At 45.0% G+C, this 17,230-nt stretch overlaps 2 long non-coding RNA genes across 2 annotated transcripts; one reads left to right on the top strand and one right to left on the bottom strand.

Moving 5' to 3' along the window:
• Positions 1 to 13,446: 13,446 nt before the first annotated feature.
• LOC134970172 (uncharacterized) lies at positions 13,447 to 15,831 on the bottom strand. Its single transcript, XR_010189711.1, has 3 exons — positions 15,537 to 15,831; positions 13,670 to 13,819; positions 13,447 to 13,560 (listed from the first exon to the last, which is right to left on the bottom strand). It is a non-coding gene; the product is annotated as an uncharacterized LOC134970172 (long non-coding RNA).
• On the top strand, positions 13,452 to 15,154 carry LOC134970171 (uncharacterized). The gene is made up of 3 exons (XR_010189710.1): positions 13,452 to 13,534; positions 13,610 to 13,822; positions 14,437 to 15,154. It is a non-coding gene; the product is annotated as an uncharacterized LOC134970171 (long non-coding RNA).
• Positions 15,832 to 17,230: the final 1,399 nt, after the last annotated feature.

Genomic DNA, 17,230 nt, shown 5'->3' with positions numbered 1-17,230 from the left:
GCAATTGTACAGTAGTTGTGGACAGAGACGATTTTTCGTATGGGTTTAATGGACAGTTGTCCCAGTGCCCTAGGAGTATAAGGGGACTAGACTGGTGAGGGTCCCCTTTTTTCAGGGGTACCAGATTTTTGAAAATCGGCCCTGGGGCACTGTAGATATCTGACTTTAAAGCAGTGGTCCCCATCCATGCCTGTTAATTGCTGTTTCCAGCCAGATATCTCAGATTCTGAAGAAGAAGGGACTCTCTAGTTTTTTATCCCATTGAAATATAAGAAATCAATTTCCTGGAACTGGAGATATCTGCAGTCAAGCAAGCTGCCCTCCCACCGGAAAATGCTGAATATTATGCCCACTCCACTATCCACCCCTTTCCTGCTTATTAAACACCCTCTACCACCCTGGAAGTCATGTACAGGGGCCTCTTCATTCAGCCCAATGACCCCTTCTACAGTTTAGTGTTCTCCCTCCCGCCCCATCTCCCACTATCTGTGCAGTAAATGAGTAATTAGCAGAAATTACTGCTCCAGGTCTTACATGCTGAGCAGAAGATAGAATACCCCCTACCGCCTGTGGGACATCAAAGCTGCTGCTAACAGCAGCCCCCACCCCTACCACTGGATGATGGGTAGGGGCCAGAGCCGGGGCTACCAGATCAGCAAGCGTATGCAAAGTAGGGAGGCACCAAGCTGAAGAGGGGCTTTCCCTGCTCCGTTTCCCTGCTGCTGGCTGGCACTGCGCATATCAAACTAGATGACGGGCAGCGGTGCCGGCATCGTGTAGCGCGGCTTCCCATGTAAGGTCCCTCCGGCTCCCTCCCTCTCCTCCTCCCCAGGTATACTGCACGGCCTCAGCCCACGCACAGCGCCACTGCTGCCTACATCCTCCACCGCTGCTGCTGGCAGCAGGTCCCATTGTCCCCATAGTGTCCCTTAATCCCTCCCCCAATGGCCCAGCTGGGCTGCCGCGAATGGAGCTCAGCTCTGGTACCCAGCGCTGCATGACCAGTAGAGGAGCAGGGGGCAGGAAGAGGCAGCTAGAGGGGCGGAATGTTCGAAATATACAGTAACTGTTTGTGATATTATCACATTTTATCGACTTGTTTTACTTACTTATTGCATTGCTCTTCATGTACCCTCTCCTCCTGCATGTGCCCTGACGTTTGTCCTTTCATGTGACTTCATACGCTGCCTGTGCCATCTCTGTAGCCTCCCTCCATGTGCCTTCTGCATACATGCAGTACATCAACATATATACCTATATATGGGAACTAAAAATAAATATATATATATTTTATTTAAATGGTGGTGTCACAAATACCACTGGCACCGCAGATGTTTGAGTGCTGTGGGTTCTAGCCTATTGATTATAGAAAATGTATGTGGTCCGTGTAGGGACTGACCAAATGGGAATGGCAGTGAAGTGGCTGGTCAGCAATATTTTGAAACTAACATTCCCTGAATTCAGATGAATTACAGTTTGAGGTGTTAATATTAGGTGAGTGCTGATTTGTATGATATATATATATATATTAGTGATGTGCACCGGAATTTTTTCGGGTTTTGTGTTTTGATTTTGGATTCGATTCCGCGGCCGTGTTTTGGATTCGGACGCGTTTTGGCAAAACCTCCCTGAAAATTTTTAGTCGGATTCGGGTGTGTTTTGGATTCGGGTGTTTTTTTTATAAAAAAACCCTCAAAAACAGCTTAAATCATAGAATTTGGGGGTCATTTTGATCCCATAGTATTATTAACCTCAATAACCATAATTTACACTCATTTCCAGTCTATTCTGAACACCTCACAATATTATTTTTAGTCCTAAAATTTGCACCGAGGTTGCTGGATGACTAAGCTAAGCGACCCAAGTGGCCGACACAAACACCTGGCCCCTCTAGGAGTGGCACTGCAGTGTCAGACAGGATGGCAGATTAAAAAAATAGTCCCCAAACAGCACATGATGCAAAGATAAAAAGAGGCGCAATGAGGTAGCTTTGTGACTAAGCTAAGCGACCAAAGTGGCCGACACAAACACCTGGCCCATCTAGGAGTGGCACTGCATTGTCAGACAGGATGGCACTTCAAAAAATAGTCCCCAAACAGCACATGATGCAAAGAAAAAAAGAGGCGCAATGAGGTAGCTGTGTGACTAAGCTAAGCGACCCAAGTGGGCGACACAAACACCTGGCCCATCTAGGAGTGGCACTGCAGTGTCAGACAGGATGGCAGATTTAAAAAATAGTCCCTTAACAGCACATGATGCAAAGAAAAAAAGAGGTGCACCAAGGTCTCTAGATGGCTAAGCTAAGCGACCCAAGTGGCCGACACAAACACCTGGCCCATCTAGGAGTGGCACTGCAGTGTCAGGCAGGATGGCACTTCAAAAAAATAGTCCCCAAACAGCACATGATGCAAAGAAAAATGAAAGAAAAAAGAGGTGCAAGATGGAATTGTCCTTGGGCCCTCCCACCCTTATGTTGTATAAACAGGACATGCACACTTTAACGAACCCATCATTTCAGCGACAGGGTCTGCCACACGACTGTGACTGAAATGACTGGTTGGTTTGGGCCCCCACCAAAAAAGAAGCAATCAATCTCTCCTTGCACAAACTGGCTCTACAGAGGCAAGATGTCCACCTCCTTCTCATCGTCCGATTCATCATCCCTTTCACTGTGTACATCCCCCTCCTCACAGATTATTAATTCGTCCCCACTGGAATCCACCATCTCAGGTCCCTGTGTACTTTCTGGAGGCAATTGCTGGTGAATGTCTCCACGGAGGAATTGATTATAATTCATTTTGATGAACATCATCTTCTCCACATTTTCTGGAAGTAACCTCGTACGCCGATTGCTAACAAGGTGAGCGGCTGCACTAAACAGTAAACACTCTTTCGGAGTACACACTGGAGGGGGGGCAACTTAGGTAAAATAAAGCCTGTTTGTGCAAGGGCCTCCAAATTGCCTCTTTTTCCTGCCAGTATACGTACGGACTGTCTGACGTGCCTATTTGGATGCGGTCACTCATATAATCCTCCACCATTCTTTTAATGGTGACAGAATCATATGCAGTGACAGTAGACGACATGTCAGTAATCGTTGGCAGGTCCTTCAGTCCGGACCAGATGTCAGCACTCGCTCCAGACTGCCCTGCATCACTGCCAGTGGGTGGGCTCGGAATTCTTAGCCTTTTCCTCGCAGCCCCAGTTGCGGGAGAATGTGAAGGAGGAGCTGTTGACGGGTCACGTTCCGCTTGACTTGACAATTTTCTCACCAGCAGGTCTTTGAACCTCTGAAGACTTGTGTCTGCCGGAAAGAGAGATACAACGTAGGTTTTAAATCTAGGATCGAGCACGGTGTCCAAAATGTAGTGCTCTGATTTCAACAGATTGACCACCCGTGAATCCTGGTTAAGCGAATTAAGGGCTCCATCCACAAGTCCCACATGCCTAGCGGAATCGCTCTGTTTTAGCTCCTCCTTCAATCTCTCCATCTTCTTCTGCAAAAGCCTGATGAGGGGAATGACCTGACTCAGGCTGGCAGTGTCTCAACTGACTTCACGTGTGGCAAGCTCAAAGGGTTGCAGAACCTTGCACAACGTTGAAATCATTCTCCACTGCGCTTGAGTCAGGTGCAATCCCCCTCCTTTGCCTATATCGTAGGTAGCTGTATAGGCTTGAATGGCCTTTTGCTGCTCCTCCATCCTCTGAAGCATATAGAGGGTTGAATTCCACCTTGTTACCACCTCTTGCTTCAGATGATGGCAGGGCAGGTTCAGGAGTGTTTGCTGGTGCTCCAGTCTTCGGCACACGGTGGCTGAATGGCGAAAGTGGCCCGCAATTCTTCGGGCCACCGACAGCAACTCTTGCACGCCCCTGGCGTTTTTTAAATAATTGTGCACCACCAAATTCAATGTATGTGCAAAACATGGGACGTGCTGGAATTTGCCCAGATGTAATGCACGCACAATATTGGTGGCGTTGTCCGATGTCACATATCCCCAGGAGAGTCCAATTGGGGTAAGCCATTCTGCGATGATGTTCCTCAGTTTCCGTAAGAGGTTGTCAGCTGTGTGCCTTTTATGGAAAGCGGTGATACAAAGCGTAGCCTGCCTAGGAACGAGTTGGCGTTTGCGAGATGCTGCTACTGGTGCCGCCGCTGCTGTTCTTGCTGCGGGAGGCAATACATCTACCCAGTGGGCTGTCACAGTCATATAGTCCTGAGTCTGCCCTGGTCCACTTGTCCACATGTCCGTGGTTAAGTGGACATTGGGTACAACTGCATTTTTTAGGACACTGGTGACTCTTTTTCTGACGTCTGTGTACATTTTCAGTATCGCCTTCCTAGAGAAATGGAACCTAGATGGTATTTGGTACCGGGGACACAGTACCTCAATCAATTCTCTAGTTCCCTGTGAATTAACGGTGGATACTGGAAACATGTTTCTCACCACCCAGGCTGCCAAGGCCTGAGTTATCCGCTTTGCAGCAGGATGACTGCTGTGATATTTAATCTTCCTCGCAAAGGACTGTTGGACAGTCAATTGCTTACTGGAAGTAGTACAAGTGGTCATCCGACTTCCCTTATGGGATGACGATCGACTCCCAGCAGCAACAACAGCAGCGCCAGCAGCAGTAGGCGTTACACTTAAGGATGCATCGGAGGAATCCCAGGCAGGAGAGGACTCGTCAGACTTGACAGTGACATGGCCTGCAGGACTACTGGCTTTCCTGTCTAAGGAGGAAATTGACACTGAGGGAGTTGGTGGTGTGGTTTGCAGGAGCTTGGTTACAAGAGGAAGGGATTTAGTGGTCAGTAGACTGCTTCCGCTGTCACCCAAAGTTTTTGAACTTGTCAATGACTTGTGATGAATGCGCTGCAGGTGACGTATAAGGGAGGATGTTCCTAGGTGGTTAACGTCCTTACCCCTACTTATTACAGCTTGACAACGGCAATACACGGCTTGACACCAGTTGTCCGCATTTCTGTTGAAATATTTCCACACCGAAGAGGTGATTTTTTTTGTATTTTGACCAGGCATGTCAATGGCCATATTCGTCCCACGGTCAACAGGTGTCTCCCCGGGTGCCTGACTTAAACAAACCACCTCACCATCAGAATCCTCCTTGTCAATTTCCTCCCCAGTGCCAGCAACACCCATATCCTCATCCTGGTGTACTTCAACAGTGACATCTTCAATTTGACTATCAGGAACTGGACTGCGGGTGCTCCTTCCAGCACTTGCAGGGGGCGTGCAAATGGTGGAAGGCTCCACCTCTTCCCGTCCAGTGTTGGGAAGGTCAGGCATCGCAACCGACACAATTGGACTCTCCTTGGGGATTTGTGATTTAGAAGAACGCACAGTTCTTTGCTGTGCTTTTGCCATCTTAACTCTTTTAAGTTTTCTAGCAGGAGGAAGAGTGCTTCCATCCTCATGTGAAGCTGAACCACTAGCCATGAACATAGGCCAGGCCCTCAGCCGTTCCTTGCCACTCGGTGTCTTAAATGGCACATTGGCAAGTTTACGCTTCTCCTCAGACGATTTTGATTTAGATTTTTGGGTCATTTTACTGAGCTTTATTTTTTTGGATTTTACATGCTCTCTACTATGACATTGGGCATCGGCCTTTGCAGACGACGTTGATGGCATTTCATCGTCTCGGCCAATACTAGTGGCAGCAGCTTCAGCACGAGGTGGAAGTGGATCTTGATCTTTCCGTATTTTACCCTCCACATTTTTGTTCTCCATTTTTTAATGTGTGGAATTATATGCCAGTAATATATCAATAGCAATGGCCTACTACTATATATACTGCGCACAACTGAAATGCACCACAGGTATGGATGGATAGTATACTTGACGACACAGAGGTAGGTAGAGCAGCGGCCTACTGTACCGTACTGCTATATATTATATACTGGTGGTCAGCAAACTGTGCAAAACTGAAATGCACCACAGGTATGGATGGATAGTATACTTGACGACACAGAGGTAGGTAGAGCAGTGGCCTACTGTACCGTACTGCTATATATTATGTACTAATGGCCAGCAAACTGTGCAAAACTGAAATGCACCACAGGTATGGATGGATACTATACTTGACGACACAGAGGTAGGTAGAGCAGTGGCCTACTGTACCGTAATGCTATATATTATATACTGGTGGTCAGCAAACTGTGCAAAACTGAAATGCACCACAGGTATGGATGGATAGTATACTTGACGACACAGAGGTAGGTAGAGCAGTGGCCTACTGTACCGTACTGCTATATATTAGATACTGGTGGTCAGCAAACTGTGCAAAACTGAAATGCACCACAGGTATGGATGGATAGTATACTTGATGACACAGAGGTAGGTAGAGCAGTGGCCTTCTGTACCGTACTGCTATATATTATGTACTGGTGGTCAGCAAACTGTGCAAAACTGAAATGCACCACAGGTATGGATGGATAGTATACTTGACGACACAGAGGTAGGTAGAGCACTGGCCTATTGTACCGTACTGCTATATAATATATACTGGTGGTCAGCAAACTGCAAAACTGAAATGCACCACAGGTATGGATGGATAGTATACTTGACGACACAGAGGTAGGTAGAGCAGTGGCCTACTGTACCGTACTGCTATATATTATATACTGGTGGTCAGCAAACTGTGCAAAAATGAAATGCACCACAGGTATGGATGGATAGTATACTTGACAACACAGAGGTAGGTAGAGCAGTGGCCTACTGTACCGTAATGCTATATATTATATACTGGTGGTCAGCAAACTGTGCAAAACTGAAATGCACCACAGGTATGGATGGATAGTATACTTGACGACACAGAGGTAGGTAGAGCAGTGGCCTACTGTACCGTACTGCTATATATTAGATACTGGTGGTCAGCAAACTGCAAAACTGAAATGCACCACAGGTATGGATGGATAGTATACTTGATGACACAGAGGTAGGTAGAGCAGTGGCATTCTGTACCATACTGCTATATATTATGTACTGGTGGTCAGCAAACTGTGCAAAACTGAAATGCACCACAGGTATGGATGGATAGTATACTTGACGACACAGAGGTAGGTAGAGCACTGGCCTATTGTACCGTACTGCTATATAATATATACTGGTGGTCAGCAAACTGCAAAACTGAAATGCACCACAGGTATGGATGGATAGTATACTTGACGACACAGAGGTAGATAGAGCAGTGGACTACTGTACCGTACTGCTATATATATTATATACTGGTGGTCAGCAAACTGTGCAAAACTGAAATGCACCACAGGTATGGATGGATAGTATACTTGACGACACAGAGGTAGGTAGAGCAGTGGCCTTCTGTACCGTACTGCTATATATTATATACTGGTGGTCAGCAAACTGTGCAAAACTGAAATGCACCACAGGTATGGATGGATAGTATACTTGACGACACAGAGGTAGGTAGAGCAGTGGCCTACTGTACAGTACTGCTATATATTATATACTGGTAGTCAGCAAACTGTGCAAAACTGAAATGCACCACAGGTATGGATGGATAGTATACTTGACAACACAGAGGTAGGTAGAGCAGTGGCCTACTGTACTATACTGCTATATATTATGTACTGGTGGCCAGCAAACTGTGCAAAACTGAAATGCACCACAGGTATGGATGGATAGTATACTTGACGACACAGAGGTAGGTAGAGCAGTGGCCTACTGTACCGTACTGCTATATATTATATACTGGTGGTCAGCAAACTGTGCAAAACTGAAATGCACCACAGGTATGGATGGATAGTATACTTGACGACACAGAGGTAGGTAGAGCAGTGGCCTACTGTACCGTAATGCTATATATTATATACTGGTGTTCAGCAAACTGTGCAAAACTGAAATGCACCACAGGTATGGATGGATAGTATACTTGACGACACAGAGGTATGTAGAGCACTGGCCTACTGTACCATACTGCTATATATTATATACTGGTGGTCAGCAAACTGTGCAAAACTGAAATGCACCACAGGTATTTATGGGATAGTATACTTGACGACACAGAGGTAGAGCAGTTGACTACTGTACCGTACTGCTATATATATAGTTATACTGGTGGTCAGCAAAATTCTGCACTGTCATCCTACTATATACTACAATGCAGCACAGATATGGAGCGTTTTTCAGGCAGAGACCGTATAATACTGGTGGTCACTGGTCAGCAAAACTCTGCATTGTCCTCCTACTATATAATACTGCTGGTCCCCAGTCCCCACAATAAAGCAATTAGCACACTGAGCACAGATATTTGCAGCACACTGAGCACAGATATGGAGCGTTTTTCAGGCAGAGAACGTATAATACTGGTGGTCACTGGTCAGCAAAACTCTGCACTGTACTCCTACTATATAATACTGCTGGTCCCCAGTCCCGACAATAAAGCAATTAGCACACTGAGCACAGATATTTGCAGCACACTGAGCACAGATATGGAGCGTTTTTCAGGCAGAGAACGTAGATATTTGCACTTGCAGCACACTGAGCACAGATATTTGCAGCACACTGAGCACAGATATTTGCAGCCCACTGAACATAGAAACTGAGAGGACGCCAGCCACGTCCTCTCAAGATCATCTCCAATGCACGAGTGAAAAATGGAGGCGACGTGCGGCTCCTTATATAGAATACGAATCTCGCGAGAATCCGACCGCGGGATGATGACGTTCGGGCGTGCTCGGGTTAACCGAGCAAGACGGGAGAATCCGAGTTGCTCGGACCCGTGCAAAAAAAAAGGTGAAGTTCGGGGCGGGTTCGGATCCCGAGGATCCGAACCCGCTCATCACTAAAATATATATATATATATATATATATATATATATATAAAGTATTCAGTGTGGTTGATAATAATAATAAAAATTCAACTAGGCATGGCACTCCAGAAATTTGAAACAAAGTAATTTTTGCACATTACACGCTAGTCCTGGGGATGGAGCCCTGTGCAGCTCCGAAATGCTGCATTGACCTGCATTGTGTAGTGGGGGGTCATTCCGAGTTGATCGCTCGCTAGCAACTTTTTGCAGCGTTGTGATCAGATAGTCGCCACCTATGGGAGAGTATATTTTTGCTTTGTGAATGTGCGAACGCTTTTGCAGCTGACGGCACAAAAAGTTTTTTGCAGTTTCTGAGTAGCTCTGGCCTTACTCAGCCGCTGCGATCACTTCAGTCTTTTTGGTCCCGGAATTGACGTCAGACACCCGCCCGCAAACGCTTGGACACGCCTGCGTTTTTCGAAACACTCCCAGAAAATGGTCGGTTGACACCCACAAACACCTTCTTCTTGTCAATCACCTTGCGATGGCTGTGCAAATGGATTCTTTGCTAAATCCAACGCCCAGCACCAATCCTCTTTGTACCCGTATGACATGCCTGCGCAATGCGGAGCATACGCATGCACAGTTTTGCCGAGGTTTAACCTGATCGCAGCGCTGCAAAGAGTTGCTAGCGAGCGATCAACTTGGAATGACCCCCAGTGTACCTTGCTGTTAACATATTTTTTTGCACATAAAATTACTTTATTTCAAATTATTATAGCAGGGGCACCCAGGTACTTTATCTCCTATACAGAGTGCCAGCTGATTATATATATGTGTGTGTGTATATATGTGTACAGCAGCAGCCGGCACTCCTCAAAGAGATCAACTTGCTCAGGTGCCAGAACAATAGATATGTAGAAATTCAATGCTGGAACGGCACTCAGAGACAACAGCAGGTCAAAAAACGTGTATTAGCAGTGTGTGTATATATATATATATATATATATATATATAGTAGTAAGGTGACAGAAGGCGCTATACTCTTATCCCTGAATGTAACGAAAATGATGGTTTAAAAATATTCAGTAACACTCCCCCATTTTTATTGGGGTGGCTGCCCTCTTTTCCAGTGGTCTGTTGTTCCGACAAGCCTAAAGAATCTGAACTCACAAAGATGAAAATAGGCGCCTCCTAGTGTAATATCTTATGATCATTCGGTACCCTCCACCAATTTTCAACACCCTTATAAATGGGAGGTGTACCGTTTCAGGTGGAATTCCGACCACCTGTAGACTCAGCTTATACTGTTTCCCAATTCACATGCTCACTGCTCCAGGAGTAGTGCAAAGTTTCTCAGCAGTTCCTCATACACATTACCAGTTGCATAAGAGAGAAACCAAAGGCAACCAATAGCGTGATATAGTTTTTAACACATTTATTAAACAGAAAATATTGTCCACAGGTATAACCTTGCTCGTATAATTTAAAAGATTAAAACAGTTTATCTGTAGTGTGCTTGCTCCAAACACACTGTATTTTCTCAATAGTCTCACTCAACGTGTTTCGTCCTCTGCTTCAGATGCTAGACTTCCTCAGGAGTTACCCAAAAAAGACAAATAAAAAAATCTCAATATGTATAGTTTGGAGCAGAGAAGGGAAAGGGGGGGGGGCATGATACTTTCAAATATATCAAGGGATTTAACAAAGTCCAGGAGGGAAACATTCTTCAAATGATGAGAAGTATTAGTAAACGAGGACATGCACTGAAACTGGAGGGATGTAGGTTCAGGGGAAATTTGAGGAAAAATTACTTTACAGAAAGAGTAGTGGACAAGTGGAATAGCCTACCATCAGAGGTTGTAGAGGCTAATGGGCCCTACACATTGCGCAATCCGCCACCGAGCTGCCCGGCGGCGGATAGAGCCGACGGGCAACCCGGCGGCAGGGGGGGGGCAGTGACGGAGGGAGTAAAGTTTCTTTACTCCCCTTTCACCTGGCTCCATAGAAGTGCAGGCAAATATGGACGAGATCGTCCATATTGGCCTGCATGCACAGGCGACGGGGCACCAGCGATGAACGAGCGCGAGGCCGCGCATCGGTCATCGCTGGTGCCTCCACACTGAAAGATATGAACGGTATCTTGTTCATTAATGAACGAGATCGTTCATATCTTTCACTAATATCGTGCAGCGTGTAGGGCCCATAAGACAGTAGAGCAATTTAAACATGCATGGGATAGACATAAGGCTACACTTACAAAGAAATAAGGATCAAATAAGGTTTGAGGTAAAAATATGGTAAAAAAGGGACAGACTAGATGGGCCAAGTAGTTCTTATAAGCCATCACATTCTATGTTTCTATGTTACACATTGCCCAATATGCGCCCATGTGAACGATATGTGGGTACGAAGCGCCGGATCGGACATCATATTGCCTAGTGTTTACCAAGCGTTACATGCATTTTCATTATTGTCATCAAGATTTCACCCAGAAATAGCCATCTCATGGCCACAGAGAAGCGGCTTTGTACAACTCTGAATCGTGCAAAGATGTGTGTGCTGCCCATAACACACGCACAGTATTGGACATATTTGGACTTGTATGCGAATGATTATCAAACCCAATGGTGGGAGCTATGTTATCCTGAAGTAACATACAGTAAGTGCCACATGACTGACGGTGTCAGCTGGATCCTCTAATGAACTACAACACCCATCAGTCTTCTACAGGCTCGGCAGTAACTGGTAGTAGCATTGTGCATTCAAAGAGCTTTAGCATATTAAAAAAACAAAAAACACAGGGGGAAATTTACTAAGATTCGTAATTTCCAGAATCATGTCCAAGTTCAATCACGAATGACATCGACAGTGTAAAATTGCAACTTTTTGAATTGATTACGACTAATTTACTAAGCTGTCGTATTCGTATTTTTCGTTTCTTCCGATGTCGATGTCATTCGTGCTTTTCTGCTGTAGATTGCGGCCGCGTTTGCTGTTTCGCGGCCGCGTTTATGGGTTTTTTTTACGACTGCGTCACATGTCTGTTACGGCAGTGATTTAGAAATTGCTGCCGCGTTTTTAGTCCTAAGTTTCGTTTTCGTCACGCGGCCGTGATTGGTTGTATTCGTGAAGGAGGAGTGTCTGTGCATATTACTATAAAACCGCCCCAAACACACCGCACCTCGTGGGTTTAGCTAGTGGAGAGGAGAGAGGAAGGTGTATTTGGAGTTGGTGAGTTTGGTGGAGTTTTTGGTGGATTTGGAGAGGAGTTTGGTGATTGTTGAGTGCTGTACAGTGTGTGTAAGTAGTCTTGTCATATTTGTAGTATTGTTTTTTCACAGTTTGTCTACTTTTTTGTCCTTGATTTTTTTTTACAGTCTTTTGTCATTGTTTGTGAGTGAGTGAGTGAGCGTGTGTGTTGGCTGTGTGGTGTGTAGTAGTAGGAGTAGTGGAGGAGTGTGTTTTGTGTTTTGATTTTTCAGTGTTTTTTGTTGTTTGTCATGTCAGACTCAGAGGTCAGTGTGGTGGCGGAGGTTAGTGAGGTGGAGGCTGGTAGTGAGGTGGAGGCTGGTAGTGAGGTGGAGGCTGTTAGTGAGGTGGAGGGGGGTAGTGAGAGGGAGGAGGTTAGTGAGGAGGAGGAGGAGGGGGTGCCTGTTGCTGTATTTTCCAGTGATAGTGATGGTGTTGTGGCTCCGCAGCCACGCACCACTACCAAGACTGGCAGGAATATAAAGTTCAGCTATGCTGAAAACATGGCTTTGGTGCGTGAGCTGATGAAGCACCATCGCCAATTGTTTGGTCAGGATGCTGGCAAGGTGTCCTCCCGCAGGAAGTCTGTCCTGTGGGGGCAAGTAATACTTGCCGTGAATAGTGAGGGTGTGGTGAGGCGGACTGAGGACACGTGCCGCAAGAGGTTTTATGATATTAAGCGGCGTGTCAAGGCCAAGATGGCCAAAGAGGCCAAATCTGCAAGAAAAACCGGAGGTGGCCCCCCTTTCCGGGCCACCTATCGGGACTGGGAGGAGCCTGTGCGGGCATTGATTCCTGCCGAAGTGGTGTCTGCTACTCATGTCCGGGATTCGGACCGACCCACGCAGGATGGTAAGTTTGATGTGTTATATTTTTATTTAAATGTCCTCTAAATGTTGTAAATGTCATTTTTAAAGGGTAAAGGATGCATAAATTGTGTTTCACATATTGCAGGCCTATGCACCCTTAAGGTGTGTTTGTGTTTAGAATGTGCTTTTTTCACCTTGCATTGGCTGTTTGGTAAATTTAATATTGCGCAAAAACATGTGCAATGGCTTTTTAATTTTTTAAAAAAAAATTTTTTTTTTTGGACGATATTGCTTGGACATCTGTGTTGTCTGCTTATTTTAAAAAGATTTTTGTATTTATTTACTTCTGAAAAACGGTGCAATTATTTCAACATTAAATTTGAGAAACATTTGCAAGTAGTCAATCTCTGCAATATCTGAGGCATAATTCTAAAATGTAACAGATTTATTGTGTGCAACATCATGTACATTTGGATATACACCACAAAATAATGATGCTTGAAGCTCTTAATCAGAAATTATTTGTTTATCCAATACATAATAGATGGTTACAGTACAATAAGGCTTTGCAGGGTTTTTTTTTACACAAAGCATGGTAATAATGTTTGGTACACTTTTTCAACAGTCCCACAGACCAGCCGGCCAGACAGGCCTCAGACAAGTCAGGATGAGGCTGGGATTGCAGGTAAGACTTCAGTGTAGTCACATATTCTGCAAACACATAGAAGTACAAAATATTAATGTTTATATTTTCACATAGGTTCTGCTTCTGGAAGCCGACCTCCTGTAAGGCGCCCATCACAGGGCTTGGGCCACTTACCCAGGAGGCCAAGTAAGACACGGCGTCTTGGCTCGGAATCTGCGGCTCCATCATCCCCACCCAGGCGACGACTTTCGGCAGTGTCACCCCAGCCACCACTGGCACTATTGGCGAGTTCGCAGAGTGATGAGCCCCGATCCCCTCAGTTATCTGGTGAGTAAAAACAGAATTTAAACACATAGGCAATAATATACACAGTACAGTTAATATGTTGTTAGTTGGTTTTGAGATTACATGTTTTCCAGAACAAGCAATGTGATGTTACGTCTTCAATTGCTAAAGGTGTAAAAAAAAATTTTTATAAGGTCTTAGTGGATGTTCTCGCCAACATCATTTTGAATAAATATCAGAATTTTTTAAAAATTTGCCCCACACACGTGCACATTTAAATAAAATAACAATAAAATTCCAAAAAAAAAAAAGCATCCACAACATTATAGTGTTCACACATCTCCCCTGTCCAGTATGTAGATGGCTTACTTGCTCCGCTCCTCTGGACTATCCAGGTAAGTAGTCTATATCGTGGTCAGGGGAGGGAATCTAACAGTGTAATGCTGTGGAGGGGAGTTAGTTAGGTGAGGATTATGCAAATCTGTCTATGTGGCCGCCTGTGTTGGTATATATGTTTTTGAGCATAAAAAACATTATAAGTTTATAAAATCAACGCCAAAAAGTTAAAAAATGGAGTATTATGAATGTAGTAATGTGTAGAAGTAGCCTTGCTAAAAATTTACAAATAAACATTGCATGTTGGCCACCCCATACAGAGCCCAGCTTGATGGCCGACGTGGACAAGACCAACAGGCAACCATCACACTGCAACTTACACCTGTTGACCCAAGCCAGCCAATACAGCTGCAGGATATCCCCCAAGCCTCCATCAGTCCACAACTGGCACAAGCTCCGCCCCCAAGCCAAATACCAGATGATTTTTGGGCCAGTTGGACAAGCCAACAGGCCCAAAGCAATGCCAGCCTGACCGCACATACACAACACCTTGCCAGTCTGCCCCATCATCTACCGCGTATTAGTCGCAACTCGGGCAGACTGATTGTACAAGTAGGGCGAATGGCAACCTCAATGGAGCAAATAAGGGCTGACAACAGCCAAATGCTTGCTCATTTATCGCGCATCATAGATGAGCAACAGCGCCATCAGCAGGCACTCGTTCAGCTCATTCAGCACAACCAAGTGGTGAATGAGTCGTTATCCAGGATTGTAGCCAGCCACACTGCAACCAACACTCAGCTGATTGCAAGCCTTAATAATTTGAGCAGCAATATTTCATTGATGGGAGCTCACCAAGTAACCTCCAGCTCGGGGACAACGACCCCTATCCAAACGCCAGTAACCTCCCCTGTTCGGCGTTCCTCCAGAGCACGTGCCAGTGAGCCAGCACAAAGCTCAGCACCCAGCACACACAAGCGGAAAAAATAACCCCAATGTGATTGGCAAAATAAAAATTTGTATTTGACAAACACACAACTTCCTGTGTCCGTCTCAAACATTGTCGAAGCAGCTCTGTATGTATGTATGTTTTTCATGGGTAATGACTGAAAATGTATTTTTAGCATAAACTAAGTACAATGGACACACCACTATAAACTACAAACAGTAGGTAACAAAACACACAATAGAAAGTAGTGCAAAGTGTTTAGTCAAGGATAATTACAGCCTACTAAAACTGACCTGAAAAATAGCGCAGGATCACTTCTTGCCGTACCTGCCTCCCTACATATGTACTCACACTGTCACCAGATGGGTCTAACTCCTCTGCTTGCCGACTGCTTTCTCCCTCATCATGTGCCAGATGTTGGGTTAAACACAGATTATGGAGAAAACAGCAGCAGAACACAATTCTAGTCACCTTTGAGGGACTATACAACAAAAGGCCAGCAGATTTATCCAGACACCGAAACCGTGACTTCAGCACACCAAAACATCTTTCTATCACATTCCGCGTAGCCTTATGTGCATGATTGTAACTGTGTTCAGCAGGAGAATCAGGTTGGGACAATGGAGTAAGGAGCCAAGAGTAGCAGCCGTAACCCCCATCACCTGAAAAACAGATATAGTCCACATTAGTACATATGTTAGATTATTCTTTCACCTAATCATAACTCGAGTTTGTGGATAAAAGACATACACACAAAACATTTTAAACATACCCAACAGCCAGCCATCAGGCATTTGTCCGGCCTCAAATTTATCGAAGAGCGATGCCTGACTGAGGATGAAGGAGTCATGGCAGCCACCAGGGTAACCTGCAACAACACTCATAATTTTTAAGTTTGCATCACAGACCACCTGGACATTAGTTGATTGGGACAGATGTCTATTAGTATATATATATATTGGCGGCCCTTAGGTGATCTCAGCTGAACGTGTGTGCAATCTATGGCCCCCAGCACATTGGGCATGCCAGCAAGCTCATAGAAAGCTACCCTGACAGCACTCCACTCCGACTCCTCGGTAGGGAAGCAGATTGAGGCATTAATGTGTGGCTCCAACACATCCAAAACCTGAGTGGACATTAAAGAAGCTAAGGTGAGTGTCATGTTAGGTATTCTCTACAATACTGTGTTGTTTGAACTTACAGAAGCAACACTTAGACATAACCGCCTATGTATTTTTAGACTCACCTGCATCAAATATCTGGAAAAGGTGGGCTGTGAGATACCAATGACGTCGCCTGCCACAGCCTGGAAGCTCCCAGTAGCCATAAAGTGTAACACAGCCAGGAGTTTGTGTAGGCCTGAGACAGAGCGAGAGCGTGCTGTCTCAGGGTCTATGCCCAGTTTGACAAGGTCATACAGGTGGAAAATGTTTCTATTTAGGCGGAACATCTGTATGACCCTATCATCGGACAATGCATTTAAGTTTAAACGCCCTCTAAAAAAACGAGGCTGGCGCAGCCTCCGCGGTACCTGGACAACCTGTTGACCATGTTCACTTACCTGGGCCTGATTCCTGGAAGCCTCATGGAGCAGTCTAAGGTATCCCACAGCAAACAAAAAATCATTGCCACACACCAGAGCCGCCATTTCAGAGTGAGAGAAGTTCAAAATGTGCCTGGAACACTTTTATAGGGCCAAACATTCAGGTGTGAGTAATGGATAATTGAGTACACATGTAAACACGCTTTTCAAATGCTGGCGCGTTTTTTTTTAGGAAAAAATTACGATTTGTAATTTTTCGTGGCCGCGAATGCATTTTCACGGCAGCAATTACAATTACGAATGGTTAGTAAATGACCGAGATTCATATCTAAACAGGCGTAATTTGACCGATGGTGTATTCATTCGTAATTTTTTACTTGGACTTGCAAAAAATTACGAATGCCCTCATCTCTGCCGTGATTAGTGTTTAGTAAATTACCGAGATGACACTTTGAAGAAAAAACGGCATCTCGGTCAAAATCGGGAGCTTAGTAAATTTCCCCCACAGTCTGCAACAATATTTTTGATTCCTTTATACCAATCATATGATTTATGAGAACTGTGCAGTCCTTAGAGAGTAATGTTTAGTAATTCTAATTCTCGATGTAGCCCTCATTAAATT

This window comes from Pseudophryne corroboree, chromosome 11 (genome assembly GCF_028390025.1).
Source record: "Pseudophryne corroboree isolate aPseCor3 chromosome 11, aPseCor3.hap2, whole genome shotgun sequence".
NCBI lineage: Eukaryota > Metazoa > Chordata > Amphibia > Anura > Myobatrachidae > Pseudophryne > Pseudophryne corroboree.
This window is presented reverse-complemented; position numbering and strand designations above follow the sequence as displayed.